This window comes from Halichoerus grypus, chromosome 5 (assembly GCF_964656455.1).
Source record: "Halichoerus grypus chromosome 5, mHalGry1.hap1.1, whole genome shotgun sequence".
NCBI lineage: Eukaryota > Metazoa > Chordata > Mammalia > Carnivora > Phocidae > Halichoerus > Halichoerus grypus.
The window spans coordinates 22,428,098-22,444,465 of NC_135716.1; the positions used below are offsets into that span (position 1 = coordinate 22,428,098).

At 35.7% G+C, this 16,368-nt stretch overlaps 1 protein-coding gene across 2 annotated transcripts in view; it reads left to right on the plus strand.

Moving 5' to 3' along the window:
* EIF3H (eukaryotic translation initiation factor 3 subunit H) overlaps positions 1 to 16,368 on the plus strand; it is a 93,970-nt gene that overhangs the window by 3,462 nt on the left and 74,140 nt on the right. The gene's annotated exons all lie outside the window — the stretch shown is intronic.

A 16,368-nucleotide genomic window follows, 5' to 3' on the forward strand; every position in this document is an offset into this window, starting at 1 on the left:
GAGATTTTTACTGTACCCTGCACAGAGTCGGTGCTCAGTGCATCCTCTTGGAATGGAGGAGTGGCTCTTCATTGCAGTCAAATGATCTCATTGTTCCTAGAAAAGATCAAACTAATCTTTCCTGTAGAACTTTTCATGTAAAACCTACATCGTTCCCCCAAACCTGTCTGAATCTTTCCATGGATCAGCGAGACAAGTGGAATTGGCCTCACCTGGTACCTTGTTAGAAACGCAGAAATATAGTATCTCAGAATCTTAGGGCCCCCCCCCCCCGTCTTGATCTACTGTATCAGGTGGTTTATAGCATATTAATATTTGAGAAGTATTGTTCTGGTCCACATTGATTTCTTCCTTTATCTGAACTTTTAATGATGACAGCTTGTATCGCTCATCTTGGCACATTATCATAGACTGTTCATTAATGGTTTACTGTTTTTCTTTTCTCACTGAGATGATAATTTGTTTTTTTTTTTTTTGAGATGATAATTTGAAGACAAAATTGTAAAAATTTTTAAGAGATTTTATTTATTTTAGAGAGAGAGAGAGAGAGAGTGTGCGAGTGAGCATGCGTGGGGGGAAGGGCCCAAGGGGGAGGATGAGGGACAGACTCTGTCCTGAGCTCTGAGACTGGAGCCAGACACAGGGCTTGATCTTGATCCTGAGATCACGACCTGAGCCAAAACCAAGAGTTCGATGCTTAACCGACTGTGCCATCCAGGTGCCCCAAATTGTAAAATACTTGTGTCTTTCATAGTTCCAGTGCTTAAAACTGATTACCATCAAAATTTATTCCTTTAAAATTTTGTTTTTCCCTTTATGTAAAAAGTTATTTTGTTTAGAATTGTTAGCTGCCTCATTCCTCCTTTATTGGATGTAAGGCAGAGTATGTTATTAATAAGTGAAAAGGTCAGAGTTCCATCTACTTTGTCATTTAGGTATCATTCAGATGTTTCCTCACAGGTACTTTCCAACTGCTCTTAAGTGGCCCCATTAGTTCATTGACCCTTTTATCACCCAGTCAGGCCCTTGTTACTGTCGAAATTCTCTTATTTGTTGCTTGTCTTCTCTCACTAAAATAGCAACTTCCCAAGAGCAGGATCAGTGTCAGGTTTGTTCACTGCAATATTAACAGTGACTGACACATAGAAAGCACGCAGATACTGTGAATGAATTAATACAGTTCTGGGTACAAGAAATTTTCTTGAAAATGAATCATGAGGAAACTGGGTCAGTAAATGCTTTGTAGAAATGGTGTGTTGGTGAGAAACACGAGTGAGGCTGGGAGACCAGTGAGCTTTGTAAACTCGCTCATATTTCTTCCTTTATTTAAAGCATCAGTGTCTTATCTGTAAGAAAAGTCACTAATGTTAATTGAGCACCTGCTATTTACAAGACCCTGTGAAGGAAAGTTTGGTTAGATTATGTCTGATCCTCACAACAGTTCTAAGGGTAGATGTTATCTGCCTTACATACCTGTGGTTCTTCAAAGCTGATGAGAAAATGGTGGAAGTGCTTTGTGAACTGAAAGGAATAATTCACATTTGTAAAGGGCTTATACTAGGCCTAATGACATATATCACCGTGTATTGTGTGTGTGTGTGACACTGCATGAAGTTAGTAGCTTGTTAGACTAGATAGTAGCTTGTTAAACTATGAAATGGAAACCCTAGTCTAAAATTCAAGTCTCAAGTAGAATACAATTTGGCCTTTAAATGTTTTAACAACAAAAAAATTGTGTGGGTCTTGGTTCCTCCTTTCAGTTTTCTGACTTCAGTAAAGAGTAAGTTGGTTCACATGTCATTGTTCCTGGATATTTCAGTCAGATAACTTGAAATTCTTTCAAGCACCAAAATTTTTACATTTTAGCCATTTTAATTGTAAATCTTTCTGAAGTGTATTACATAAATTTCTGCCTCTTTAGTCAGAGAATATTGAACACAGCTTAGCCATGTTTTGATGACTTAGTATTATCTTTAAGAACATAATTTGTTGCCCCATACTGGACAGTAGTCCTCGAGAATCCCTTTGGGTATTTACATCTGTTTATTTCTATAATGTCCCCTGTCTTTGAGGTGCCTTGCATAATTTGTCTTTCTAGTTGGCTGTCTTTTTTTCTTACTGTTTTTGTTGTTAAACTTACATGTCTTACCCCTTTTATTTCCAGCTTTTTATTTGCTATGGATGGTAAACCAGATAAGCAGTCTTGTTAGCATTATTTTTAACATGAGGCTAAGTACATGCTGTATGAGGATTAAATTGAGTATGCAGTCTGACATTTTGATCACTTAGTTATATTTTTGCTTTAGCAAGTAAGATGTTACTAATTGTAAGTAACAGCTTTTTATAGTAGATAAAAACATTTGACATACATTATTATATCCTAGGAACTCCAGGAGCTGATAGAACCAGTATTAACTGGATTATATGTATGATTCAGTCACTCATAGAAGCTGAGTGGCTTTTCAAGGGTGTAAAGTGAATTTATTCTAGAGTTTGGACTCAAATCACAAATTGCCATCTTTGATGCATTTTGCTTTCCATTATTACAACTGCTTCATCCATTGTAAGGACTCAATAGATGTTAGTTCTTACTATGTGCCAGGTACTATTCAGAGTACTTTATATGTATTATAGCTTTGAAGCCATGTAACAGCTCTGATTTGGGAACCATTATTATCCCCATTTTACAAATGAGGAAGCTCATATACATATAGATTATGTGACTTGATGAATGTCGGCATAAGGGGAAATAGAAATAGTGTTCACAAAAGAATTAATCCAGTGTTTCTTGCTCAAGCATCAGGAAGTGTATTTTCCAAAACTTAGGTCTCTTACAGACTTAGAACTTCAAAATGTACAAGAAAGCGAATATATCAGAATCTTTATATTTAATAATCTGTCATATTTGAGGAGAAGATTTGTAGCTAATAGAAGTCAATTTAGTAAATTTTCTCATTTGGAAAAAGACAGCTTTTAGCCAATGGGTCACACAGATGTAAGATATTGGGGAATCAACATTGCAGAAAATAGGAGGTAAGCTAAAGAGAATTGAGGAGTACTGGTAGGTATTCCTTAGTAAGGTAGTTTACTTGCCTTAGGGTAGGCAAATCTAAGTCTGTCTGACTTCTCAGGATGTTTTTAAGATTCATATAATCCTGGAGACATCCTGGACTTTGTTCCTTTCCCTTAAGATCAGAGGGCTTATTGGAATCCATTGCCTTTTTGAGAAAGCTTTCTGATAGTGCTTCCTGTGTTTATGGTATATACATCAGTGATGACAAACTGTATTAGTGTTGTTTCTTGTAACTATCTTGGGCTAATTTAAGGAGCCTAGCATACATGGTATTTCTCATGGGGGAGATGATTTAATAAATCAGCTAGCATCTCTGGGCCTTAGTTTCTTCTTTAATATGAGGATAATGCATGGCCTTCCTGCTGTAATGAATAGAAGCTTAATAAATACTATTTTTATTGATGTTTAATTATGTAGTAACAGATTTAGTAGTTGGTATTGATTTTAATAGTTACAGTGGGATTCCAAACTCAATGCTTTACCAAGTAAATGGAAGATAATGAAAAATTTTAACTTCAGTTGTAGCATATTTGGCCCAGATGAAATGGCATATGTACTCTTCAAATGCCTATTTTGATATTAAAAGGTGTGGGTGCACAGTATTCACTGGTTTCTTTTCTTTTGTTTTCTTGTCACCTTTGGCTTCAACTAGCTACTATATAATTATAAATTCTGATCTTCAGCTTAATATCCGAGATTTCAAGAGCTTTGCTGAGCAACACCAGGGATTTTAAGTCTTCCTAGCATTTTTCTGGACTTTTAGCTCAGCCTTAGCTTTGACAAGCCTGTACAGAGCATTAGCCTTTGGCGAGGGTCTTTACCAGGTCTTATTTTGTAGTCAGATATTCTCACTTGTACTTTACCCACGTCTACCCTAGTTTCTTAGATGAAAGCTTCTAATTTCAGCACTTACACGAAAGCTTGGTTGCATATGCTTTTCTCTTGGAGATTAGTTCATAGTTTTTCTTTTGTAAAATACTTAAATTGTGGTACTTGGATATTATTTCCTTTGGCAGTGTATGAGAAAATATACTTAAAGAGAAAATAGCTTTATTTTTTCCCATAAACTATTTGTAGAAGATGATTCTGTAAAATGGCTTTATCTTGTAAAGATTAGATTTAATAGCAAAAAGTACAGTGTAATGCACATCTCCATCTATATGGTGACACACTGTACTTATTAAAACCGAAAGAGCTGAAATGGACACTAGTGTATGCAAGAGTAGTACCCTGTATTTTTGTTAATGTTGGCACCAAGCCCAAAAATAGAGTAGAAAAAATTGATTCAGCAAAAGAGTGGTAACTTAATATTAACTTAGTCAAAATATAAAACTTTTTTACTGTTTGAGTCTGAATTCGTCAGCTGTATTTTGGCATAATATTTTAAGGTTTTAGTTTTACTCCAAATAGTACCTAAACACCACAGATAGTCATTGTATCCTGATGATTAATATGAATTCTTTTCCTTAGTACCTTCTATACCTCTATCCCTGTCCCCAGCTAGTTTCATTTGATGTAAGTAGCCAATGTTTGTTTATTTATGGGACAATAGTAATGTGCCAGAATACGATTTTTTAAAACAAAACCCATATGTATTCATTTTAAGAGAAGTTTGGAGAAATCTCTCTCTCTTTCTCTCTCTCTCTCTCTCTCTCTCACACACACACACACACACACACACACACACACCCCAACCAGAAAGAAAATTACTCGGTTTATAAGCTCATAACATGAGGGTGGGTAGCACTATTAAGATTTTGGGGTTTACTTTTCTAGTGTTTTTCCTGTGCTTTAATAAATACCTATAGTTAGGGGCGCCTGGGTGGCTCAGTCGTTGAGCGTCTGCCTTCGGCTCAGGTCATGATTCCACGGCCCTGGGATCGAGCCCCGCATCGGGCTCCCTGCTCGGTGGGAAGCCTGCTTCTCCCTCTCCTACTCCCCCTGCTTGTGTTCCCTCTCTCGCTGTCTCTCTCTGTCAAATAAATAAAATAAAATCTTAAAAAAAAAAAATACCTATAGTTGAAGTTAATGGCTTAAAGGTTATGCATGATTTTAAGCATGTTGCCAAATTGCTCTCCAGTATAGTTGTATAATACAGTTTATTTTCCCATGTGCAGAATATTGGAGTGCTGCTTCTTGGCACCATTGCCTAAGGAGTTATGATTTTTAAAAATCTTAGTCTTTATTTTTAAAATTACCTGTGCCTGTTAGTATGCTAACATACATGTTACAATGATAAGTCAGTAAAATATTTCCTGTCCTCTGTTGGTGATACCGCATCTGCCCAAGTCACCCAGGCTTCTGGTATCATCTGTGATTGCTCTGTAGGGTTTTCTTTGGATTCTCTTAGGATCATTTACATAGTTTGTGAGTCTATAACTGTGTTGTCTGCACTATTCATTTCTCACTCTCCTTTCTGCATTATTGCAAAAGTCTCATGTGACTGGTCTTACAGATTATATTTTGTACTTGGCCATCACACATAATGCTGCTGAGTAAATAATTATTTTAAAGGACAGCTGTAGTCCTAGAATGCAAAAACCTTTTGGAAAACCCCCTTACACAAAATCAAATCAAACTTGATAGCCTGACTATTAAGATCTTCTTTACCTTCTGTTTTTAGCCTCCAAATGAGGGCTTGTAGATAACTATTTTCAAGTTTGGTTTACGGATAGCCTTTAAAACAATTAAAACCAAAATATTTTCCTTTGAATAGAAGAAAACCCCTGTTTTTCATTTTGTGCAGAAATGCATAATCTTCAATTCGGTTGTGAGGGACCTCTTGAGAAAGGTGAATAATCACCTTGTTCTGGTATTACTGTGGTGTGCTTTTTAAAAGCTGAAGTCTTTTTAATATGTTAACCGTATTAAACAGCCTTTTGGGTACACTTGGTACATAAATCAAAAAGCAAAAAAGAGTATGTAGTGAAAAGAAGCTCTCACTTTTCATCTCTGTTTTCAGCCACCCTCTTCCCAGAGGCAGTCACAGTTACTCTTTTTAGTGTTTCCTTCTGGACTTATTTTAGCAAGCACTGCCTCCTGTTAAGGAAGCAGAAACAAACTATAATTGAAGTGCCCACAAATCACCTAAAAGCCTTCTAATTAAGCAGTGGTCTATGCTCCTCAATATAACAAACTTAAAACATGTTAGGAGTAGATAGCTCCTAACAGTTTTGAAATTTTTTGATTTGTTATATATGAGAGGGGAAGTGAATTTTGTTCCAGCAGAGCTTTTTTAACACTCATTTTACTTTGGAAAAATTACTTTCCAGCTACATGTGGGAAAATTTGCAGATTGGTATGTATATTGAGTTGGTAAAGTAAAAACTTAATATTCAAAATAAAACATCCTCATCACTTAACCTTTAATTGTGATTATACATTTGTATGTTTGATTGCATGATTGAACTATCTCATGACTAATTTTTTGAGGATAGCAGTGCTATATTCTGTTGAATTTCCCTTTTCCCCCTTTTTGCAACAATTATTAGTTGATTTAACTTTAAAATTGTGGACCATTGATGAGCATTAGATCCAAGAGAATAATAATGAAGTATGCTCTTTCAACTGAAATATTATAGAGGTGATATTGATTAAGTGTTTTGGAGCATTGCAACTAATCCCATATGTGTCAGGAGCAAAATATCTTTTTTTTTTTTTTTTTGCTATTGAAGTTACTTAAATTTCTTTCACATCAAAACTGAACAGCAGTGATTTAAATCCTATTTATTATTTGACTCAGCCCGTTATGAAATGGAACCCCTATCCCACTTGAGCCATAAAATGTGTTAAATTCAAGACTAATGCTGCTTTCTGCTTTTTGAATTTACATTTTGGCAGTAACTACCTTCTTTGTTCAGTGTTAGAAAAAAATGATCTAGGCTTAACCAAATAAGAAAACTGCCAAATTCACAGATCAGTCAGTGAAAGAAGCCAGAATTAAATGAAAGTCTAGTTATTGACTTTACAGAATATGCTAAGGGGAGATTCTGTGGCATTACAGTTTCTTTGAGACTAAAATTCTTCTATGGTAATAGCTGTTCTTTGACGGTGATTGATGTGAGAAATTCAGGCTGTAGACCTTACCTCCCAGAATCTACAAAACTGGAATAAAGCCAGTCTAGGAATCATGCATCCTGCCTGACCTCTTCTCCAAGTGGCCAGCAACTGGTGCAGTTGGTCTTTGCCGTTTTATTTCAGACTTCTAAGAATCTCTTGGAGTGGATCTAGTTTTTATTTTTAGCAAGATTATTGATGTTTTTAAGGGAATCTGCATACATACATAAACACACGTATACACTGCTGTTTTGAATAAAGACCATTTACTCTCAACTTTGGCTTTTTGATGCAGATTTAAAAAATCTTATTTTGAGGGCGCCTGGGTGGCTCAGTCGTTAAGCGTCTGCCTTCGGTTCAGGTCATGATCCCAGGGTCCTGGGATCGAGCCCCACATCGGGCTCCATGCTCCGCAGGAAGCCTGCTTCTCCCTCTCTCACTCCCACTGCTTGTGTTCCCTCTCTCACTGTGTCTCTCTGTCAAATAAATAAATAAAATCTATAAAAAAAAAAAAAAATCTTATTTTGAAACCCTGTGGTATTGGTTGTCATAAGAGAGAGCTCTAGATCAACATGACTGATAAGTCTTAACAAAACTGGAAGTTTGTTGTCAGGTAGTTGATTTTTAATAAGTTATATTTATATCTTATTAGACTGAAAAAAATTCTCTGAGGAATAAACTGAACATTCTGGGGAGGCAAGGGTCAATGCCATGAATATAACTGGCATATTCTAGTTACTAAATATTTGTTGGATAGGTGGACGGATGAGTGAATGGATTAGGTGAAATGTTTATTAGAGTATAGCTAATATGTTACTGAGAATTTACTAGGCACTGTGTGCTAGGTACTTTGGGTGGATAATTTTTTAATCCTTGCAACAGTGCTGTGAGATAGGCACTGACTGACTTATCCCCACAGGAGGTAGGTGAGGCTAGGATAGATAGGATACCTTGTCTAAGGCCACAGAACTGGCAAACTTTATTTTGGATTCTAGTGCTCCAGCCTCTCAACTATGCCATGTGATTTTTCTGTTTGTACAGACTAGAGGTTCACATTTGTGTATACAATCATAAGAATTAATTTTTAAGCTTTTACAAAGCTTTCTTGCTCACTTGAACATTATTTTTTTCAGAAAGAAATAAATGTTAGTTCTAGAGTTACTATGTATAACAAATGGAAGACAGCAAATCAGCATTTGAATGTTGGAGCTTCAGCTGGGCTCACTCACTGGATAATTTACTTTCTTACCTCTGTCTTACAGAGCTTGTGATTTAAAGTGGCCTCCTGCTGCTGAAATAAGTTTGTTTTTACCCCTCTTAAAAATACAGTGTTCAGATTGGAATCAGAGCTAAGGGAATAGTGGTTTGACCCCATCTAAGGAGTATGCCTGTCCTCTCCTATAGAAGCAGCATGGGGTAGTAGAGGAACTATGGGCTTGATAGCCACACAGTTTGGAGTTCACGTCTATTGAAATATTGTTGTATTTTGAAAGACTTCATATCAGTGACATAAATTAAGAAGTGTTTGATTCTAAAGTTCAACTTTTGGACTTAGGAAAGAATGGTCTACCTGCTTCCATAAACCACTGCTACCTAAAGTATGGGTATGGTTTGTGAACTGTTCACTGTATGAGATAAGCACAGGATTGAGATTGAGTGTTTAGAAACTTTTATAGCAGTATGATATTGCTGTGATAGCCAAGAGTGTGATCTCTGGCCTTGTATTTTCTCTTTTTTAAAGTCACTCTTCCTGTAAGTTTTATTTTTTTACTATAGTATTGGTCTGTGAGGGATTGGAAGAAAATAAGTTCTTCACCATGGATAGTTTGAGAAGCCCTGTTATAAACTATTTGCATACCTATTTTCGCTAATAGCATCTTCCTATAACCAGAGTCTAATAATATTTAATAGAGCCATATATAAAATACTATTGTGATTATTAAATACCACCAGATTTACTTTTTTATTCTTGGCTCTAGTGGTAAAACATTTAAATACTTTCAGCATTTCTTTTATCTGTGAACTGTTTAAAAAAGATGAACAAGTGGATTTAGTGTTTTCTTATTCTAGGTGCACAATACAGGTTGCAACCTCTGAACATTCCCTGTGAACTTGGCTTTATACAGGAAGGTTAAAAATGGTGGTGTAGTTCCACAATTTAAAACTACTTATGTCCCTAATTTTAACTGGGCTTTCAACAGATCCTTTTTATGTCTTACACAGGGACAGTGGAAAACCTGCTGCTTTTCTTGGTGAAGATTTATTGCTGTTAGTTTGCTCAAAGTTTGAATTGATATTTTTGCTGATTTATAATTGGCTTATGTTAGGCTTCTCTTAAACAGATCTCTCTGCTTGTTGAAAACCAGTCTGTGTATCCAGAAGTTACCTCTTTGACCCCGGTGGTGTGTACATACGCATATTGTCCAGTCGTTTGTGTATGTGAGTGCAGTGACATCTGTGAATAGACGTGAAGAGTGACCCTATCAACCGGAGACTAGAATTTAAAGTCAGCAGGTGCTCAGGCTTATAGTTGTATTTTTTCATTTTCTTCTCCTTTCAAAGCCCACTTATTCACCCCCCCTTTTTACATACCTAAAAGAACATGCTAAAATCAAGATATATCCACATCATTCTGTCAACTCAGTAGCGTTGTCGAAAAGAAATTAGTGGGGTTTTTTTTGGTGAAACTTCATGCAGTAAATTGCTGTAATTGCTGGATTTTAAAATCTTTTCTGTTAACTTTTCCTTAACATTTGATGTTTTTTGAATTAAAAACAAATACATGCTTATTATAACTAAATAATAACAAAGATTCATAAAAGATATATCCTTCCACACCATTCTTGTTCATGCAAACATAAAAGCATAACTGCATGTATATAATAAAGTTTTATTACTATTAATTTTTAAAACTCTAACCCTTTGTGTGTTGTGGCTCTTTGGGAATCTGACGAATGCCACAGACCTTTCTTCCAGGAAAATGCCTTTAAGTATATAGAAATTATCGGTAAAATACCTAGTTAATCCCATTAAATTCCAAAATACTTTAAAATAATGGCAAAATTCTAAATGTTATACTTTTTTGGCTTCTAAAACAGTATAGTTTAATTTATTCTTGATTGCCTGGGCTTATTATAAATGTGAGTTATTATAAATTTGAGTTTATATATAGTTATACAAAACATATGTTATATGTAATGCAGGGATGTAGCAGTGGTTTTTTACCTGGTTCCTTATAAGCATTTCAGGGGATCTTTGAACTCTGAATTGAGAAAAATTGGTAGTGAGTACATATATGAATTGTTTCTTCAGATTTTAAAAAACATGTACAGGTTTTTAAAGTTAAGGTATTATTTATACAGAATAAAATCCACCTATTTTAAATGTATAATATGGTGTAGTTGTAAACAACTGTACAGTTGCCACCACATCAAGGTGTAAAATAGTTGCTTCACCCTAAAGAGTGTGCCGATCTGCCATCAGTATCCTCCCCCTCACCTGGGCCCCAGGCAACTACTTAGGGGGTTTGTTTTGCCTTTTCTAGAATTTTATATAAATGAAATCACACAGTACATAGCATTTCATTTGACTTTTTTCAGTTAGTATAATGTTTTCAAGATTCCTCTCTGTTGTACTGATATTTCGTTCCTTTTTATTGCTGAGTAGTAGTACATAGAATGGATATACTACAATTTGTTTATCTAACTTTGGTGACCTTTGGGTTGCTTTCAGTTTTTAGCTACTATGAATAATGCTGTTATGAGCAGTTGTGGACATATCTTTGTGTGGGTACATTTTCATTTCTCCTGGTGAATTCCTAGGAATAGGAATTTGGGTCATGTAGTAAGTTTATACTTAACTAGAAGATGCTGCAATTACTGTCTTCTACCTTTCCACCAACACTTTTCATGGGGTTCTAACTTTTTGGAAAGGTCTCAGTTTCCACTTTCCTGACTCAGAAGTCCAGGATACCATCTTTTGATCCAGCACAGAGAATGGATTGCAATCTAGCTCCTAGCTCTTGGGTATTATATCTATGTCTGTTGTACCTGTGGGTACTGCTGCGTTAACTCACAGGGTTAATGCTCTGGTTATCGGATTCCTTGTCTTGCTTGATTGGTTAAACTTTTTTTTTTTTTTTTTTTTTTAAAGATTTTATTTATTTATTTGAGAGAGAGAGAATGAGAGAGAGCACATGAGAGGGGGGAGGGTCAGAGGGAGAAGCAGACTCCCTGCCGAGCAGGGAGCCTGATGCGGGACTCGATCCAGGGACTCCAGGATCATGACCTGAGCCGAAGGCAGTCGCTTAACCAACTGAGCCACCCAGGCGCCCTGGTTAAACTTTTTAGAAATGCAGTATAGTCAACATTTTTATATGTCTGCAGGAGTAGAGGGGATTCAGTACTTCAAATTGGCATATTGCAAGGCCTAAAAATTCCAGATATATTTCTTAAATAGTTTACTTTTTAACCCTGAACTTTATTAAGAGTTGCTTTAATAGAGGAATTTTGTGTGGTAGCTTCATAGCCCTTATTTTACCAGGTGAAGATTGGCTCTGACACTAGTATTAGAAATATTGCTGATTAAAAATCATTGTAATACTTCCTGAAAGGATTTTGTTAATACATTGTATTTCATAATTCATCAACAAAAATTATATGAAATTGCTCATCTTGAATTAATGTAATGGTATCTTAAGACATAACTATTTCTGTGAGTAGATTGGGTTTATTATTTATATGCCAGTACTTTTGGTAAAAACATGAAAGTCTACTGCTCCCATCCTAGCGTTCATCCATCTCTAGGCCTTTTTGTTCTGCTAAAGTATGACTTGTGTACTTCATGAAAAGTTAATATTAGCATTTTAATTTGAACTCCATAGCTGGCAAGTATTCTCTTCACCCAAGCTAACTGCTTGGTCTTCACTTCTCTGCTCATGTGTTGTCTCAGGGAGGGGCCTTTCCTGGGTCATACACGTTAAGGTTACCTCCCTTTCATGCCTCTGTTTTTTTCTTCAGAGTGTGCTTCACTATCTATAATTTTCATTCACTTTCTTAATTGTCATTCTGGAATAGTGGTTCGTAAAGTGGGAGAATCCCTAACACTTTTATAGAGGGTCTCTGAGGTCAAAACTATTTTCATAATAATATTTAAACATTATTTGTCATTTTTACTCTCATTCTTTATGAGTGTTTAATGGAGGTTTCTAGATGCTACATGCTGTGTGGTATTTAATTTTTTTTTTTTTAAGATTTTATTTATTTGCGAGAGAGAGAATGAGAGACAGAGAGCATGAGAGGGAGGAGGGTCAGAGGGAGAAGCAGACTCCCTGCTGAGCAGGGAGCCTGATGTGGGACTCGATCCCGGGACTCCAGGATCATGACCTGAGCCTAAGGCAGTTGCTTAACCAACTGAGCCACCCAGGCGCCCTACATGCTGTGTGGTATTAAAAGATTGAATGCAGAAGCAGATATGAAAATCCAGTTGTCTTTTATTAAACTAGAGAATAATAAGATTCACAAAAAATGTGAAACAATGTTATTCTTTTTTTTTAAAGATTTATTTATTTATGAAAGAGAGCATGCACGCGCCCACAGAGGGAGAAGAAGAGGGAGAAGCAGACTCCCTGCTGAGCCAGGGAGCCCAGTACGGGGCTTGATTCCAGGAACCTGGGATCACGACCTGAGCTGAAGGCAGACGCTTAACTGCCTGAGCCACCCAGGTGCCCCACAATGTTATTCGTCTATCCTGATTAAAATTTCTTTCTGAAAATGTAAATGTTTCACAAAAGTGTGAAAGTGTCATTTTTTGTATCCTGATTGTTTTTATTTTGAAAAATAGTTATTTTTCACAAATGTAATTTATGACAATGTAATATATTTGTTATTGTTTTTAAGTGAATAAATATTTTGAACATTTTTTCAGTTTGAATTTCTAATATGTAAATATCAATATAAAAATTCTTTGAGGTCTTAGTAATTTTTAAGAGTATTAAAAGGGCCTCAGGATCAAAAACTTTTGAGACTTGCTATTTTAAAATATAAACCTCATGAAAGTAAAGACTCTTATGTGTTTGATTTTAGTTTCATTTTCCCAATAGGCCTGTCAGAGGTGACTGGCCTGTAGAAGTCACTCAACACATACTTAGGTGAATGGATTAATGAGTGAATGAAAGAAGGCAAAAATAACAGAATTCTCTTGATTCTGTGCACAGCTTCCAAATCTTTCTGTAGTAACTGGTCTTTGCAGATATCATATTTGATAGAAAATTACTCTAATTCATCAGCATAATCTTTGTTTTGGTCAGATTTAAATGGTTCCCTGGTATGGAATTGTAAGTTTTTGATATGGTTTTGATAGAGAGGTCTTAGAGATTCTGCTAAATGTTCCATTTTAGGGAGGATGGAAGATTTTATTCATCATGCTGATTAACTGAAATTTTAGGTTTGTTGGCTTCTGGTAGAATTAATTTATTTGGATATTTTAGATTGTTATTTATATTTTATCCTATAGTATTGAGAATACTTTGTGTCTTTGAAGTTAAATACTATGTTGTGTTTAGCCTTTTGGGCAAAGTTAGGTTTTCATTTTTTAAAAAGTCAGGCACTTTTAAAAAATAGTATTGTGTTCATTAGAGATTACAAAATAGTCTGCTTTACTTTTTCAAATTGCGCTGAATAATAAACAGTATTAGAAAAAATGGTTCCTCTAGGGTAATTTCAGCAGACCGGACATCTGTTTACTATTCCTTGCTAAGATCCACCCAACTTGAGAATGTGCAAACCTCAGAAAGCTGGGAGACTGTTCTGGAGATAGTTGATGTATTCAGAGACCAATACTGACTGTGCAGGGCAAATCAAGTAGGTTAATAAACACTTAGACCCAGAGTATGACAAAGTTTGGGAGGGGGTGTAGAAGAATTTGGTAATTTAGGATTCTACTGGCCAGTTTGTTTCCATCCTTTAGGCATAATATGTAGGAAAATCTTGATTTACCCATGAATTTGTAGGATAAACAAATCCGGTCAGCATTCATAAGCAGTCTTAAATTTGGGGTCAAGCTATAAAGCCTAAGTCTTACAGAACACTTGATGCTTCTCAGATGGATTGCTGGCATTACTTTCCCTCTCATCTCTGTGCTTTAGAGATTCTTCCAAGTAAGGCTTGAGTTCCTCTATTAGGGGGTGATATTTATGCTTTTATAAATAAAATGTTCACTTTTGGGTCTGTGTTTCTCAGTGTACTCAACTTTTCATCCACATAGGGAGTCTTAAAACAGAGGGATTTTAACCACTTGTGTGCATTGCAGTCCTCTGAGGAGTTAAAACAAAAAAAAAAAAAAAAAGGAAGGCTGCTCCATACTTCCTCATTAAAAGTTAGAATGAAGTAGGATGTTAGAATCACCTGGAGAATCTAAAACAAAAATGAAAAGAAATAAAATCCCCTCAAAACCAATATAGGATTCTTAGCCCAGATCAGTTAACTCTGAATTTCAGAGGTTGGATTTAGGCCATCTGCTTTTTGTATTTTTTTTGCTTTTTCCTTTTGTTTTTTTTAAACACTGATGGCTCTAATATGTAGCCAGGGTGAAGACCTCTCTTCATTTATTTAAAAAAAAGCTCCGCAGGCCATTTTGATAAGCTGAGAACAAGTGATACAGAGCTCTTAAGTATGTGGGATCATTTGTGATGCTTATAAACAAAATATAGGAGTATGTTTTTGTTTTGGAGACTATTAAGCTTTCATGTATCTATTTTTAAAAGTAAGAGGAAGCATGACATAAACAGGATTAATTAAAAATATATCAGCCCTGTTTTAGGGACAGAGGCATATGGTTGGTTGGAGGGAGAGAAAATGAAAGGGCATGAGCTTGGCTGAAACAGGACTTTTGTGGTGGAACATTCCCATCTTGTGGCTTGTGAGAATAGTGCTGCTAAAGATTAGAAACTGTATTGCATTACAGCAGCTAGTGGCAGTTTCCTGTTGATTCTACTTGATGTCTAGTGATCAGGGCACAAAAAATTTGACCTCTAGGACCATTCCCTTAGCTTAGGTCTTTTGCTGCCTGACCCAGTAACCTTACACTGAACTTTTCTACTTCAAGCATCAAACCCTGCTTCTGCAGCCTAGCTACAGCGGCTTCTTCCAGAGCTTTTGTCCCTGCATTCTTTCTGTTTCAGCCTTGTTACTACAAACAAAGTTACTCAGTTATTGTGAAGTAATTATAAGTACCTTGAAGTCCAAAGTCATATTTCATCTCCCTGATTTAATAATTCTGTGTCAGATTGTCTCTGTTTCCTCATCTGTCAAATAAATGAGGAAATACTATTTCTCACTTCATGCTGTAGTTATGGGATTGAATGAGTCATTATGTGTAAGGTACTGTGGAGTGCTTGATGTAAGTGATTGATAAATGTTTAACATTCACTCCTTGAGCAAATAGATTCCGAGTATCTTTTAAGTGCCAGGACCTGTGTTGGGTGTTGAAGATGTGGTGAATAAACACATCTCTTCCTTTCTAGGAGACTATTGAAGAGGGGAGACCATAAGCAGAACAAGGATTTTTGTCTTGTAAATATGAAACATCTATGGAATATTTTTATTTGTAAATTCTTAGTTATTTCTGTAGGATATCAAAAGCTTGTATGTGAATTTGTTAGTTCTGATCAGGAATTTCCTTTTGACATCTTTCAAGTTTGAATTGCAAGCCCATTACATTACTTTTTGAACTAAAGAATTGAGATTTTAGCATGTATGTAGGAAATAAAGGCATAAGATGTCACACTGAAGAATGAGTTAGCTTAGTTTTGATAAAATTTTTTTATATTTATAAATATATATATCTATATATGTTTATATTATATTTTTTATATTTTGAATGCTTTGGGTGGGAGGGATGGGATGGCTGGGTGATGGACATTGGGGAGGGTGAGTACTATGGTGAGTGTTGTGAATTGTGTAAGACTGCTGAATCACAGACCTGTACCTCTGAAACAAATAATACATTATATGATACTAAAAAAAATTAAAAAAAAGAAAAAAATTAAACAAAACAAAACCCTTATTTTCTAGGAATTATAACTAATGATTATTGTTACTGTGAACTTTTAAATTAATTTCCTGTCCAACCTTGCAGTGTTACCTCTTTATCTTTATGGAAATGTTAAAGGAGAGAGTAATGTAAGAGCCAGTTTTCCATTAGAGGTTATGTGGTGTATCCTGGTTGAGGAAAATTAGGTA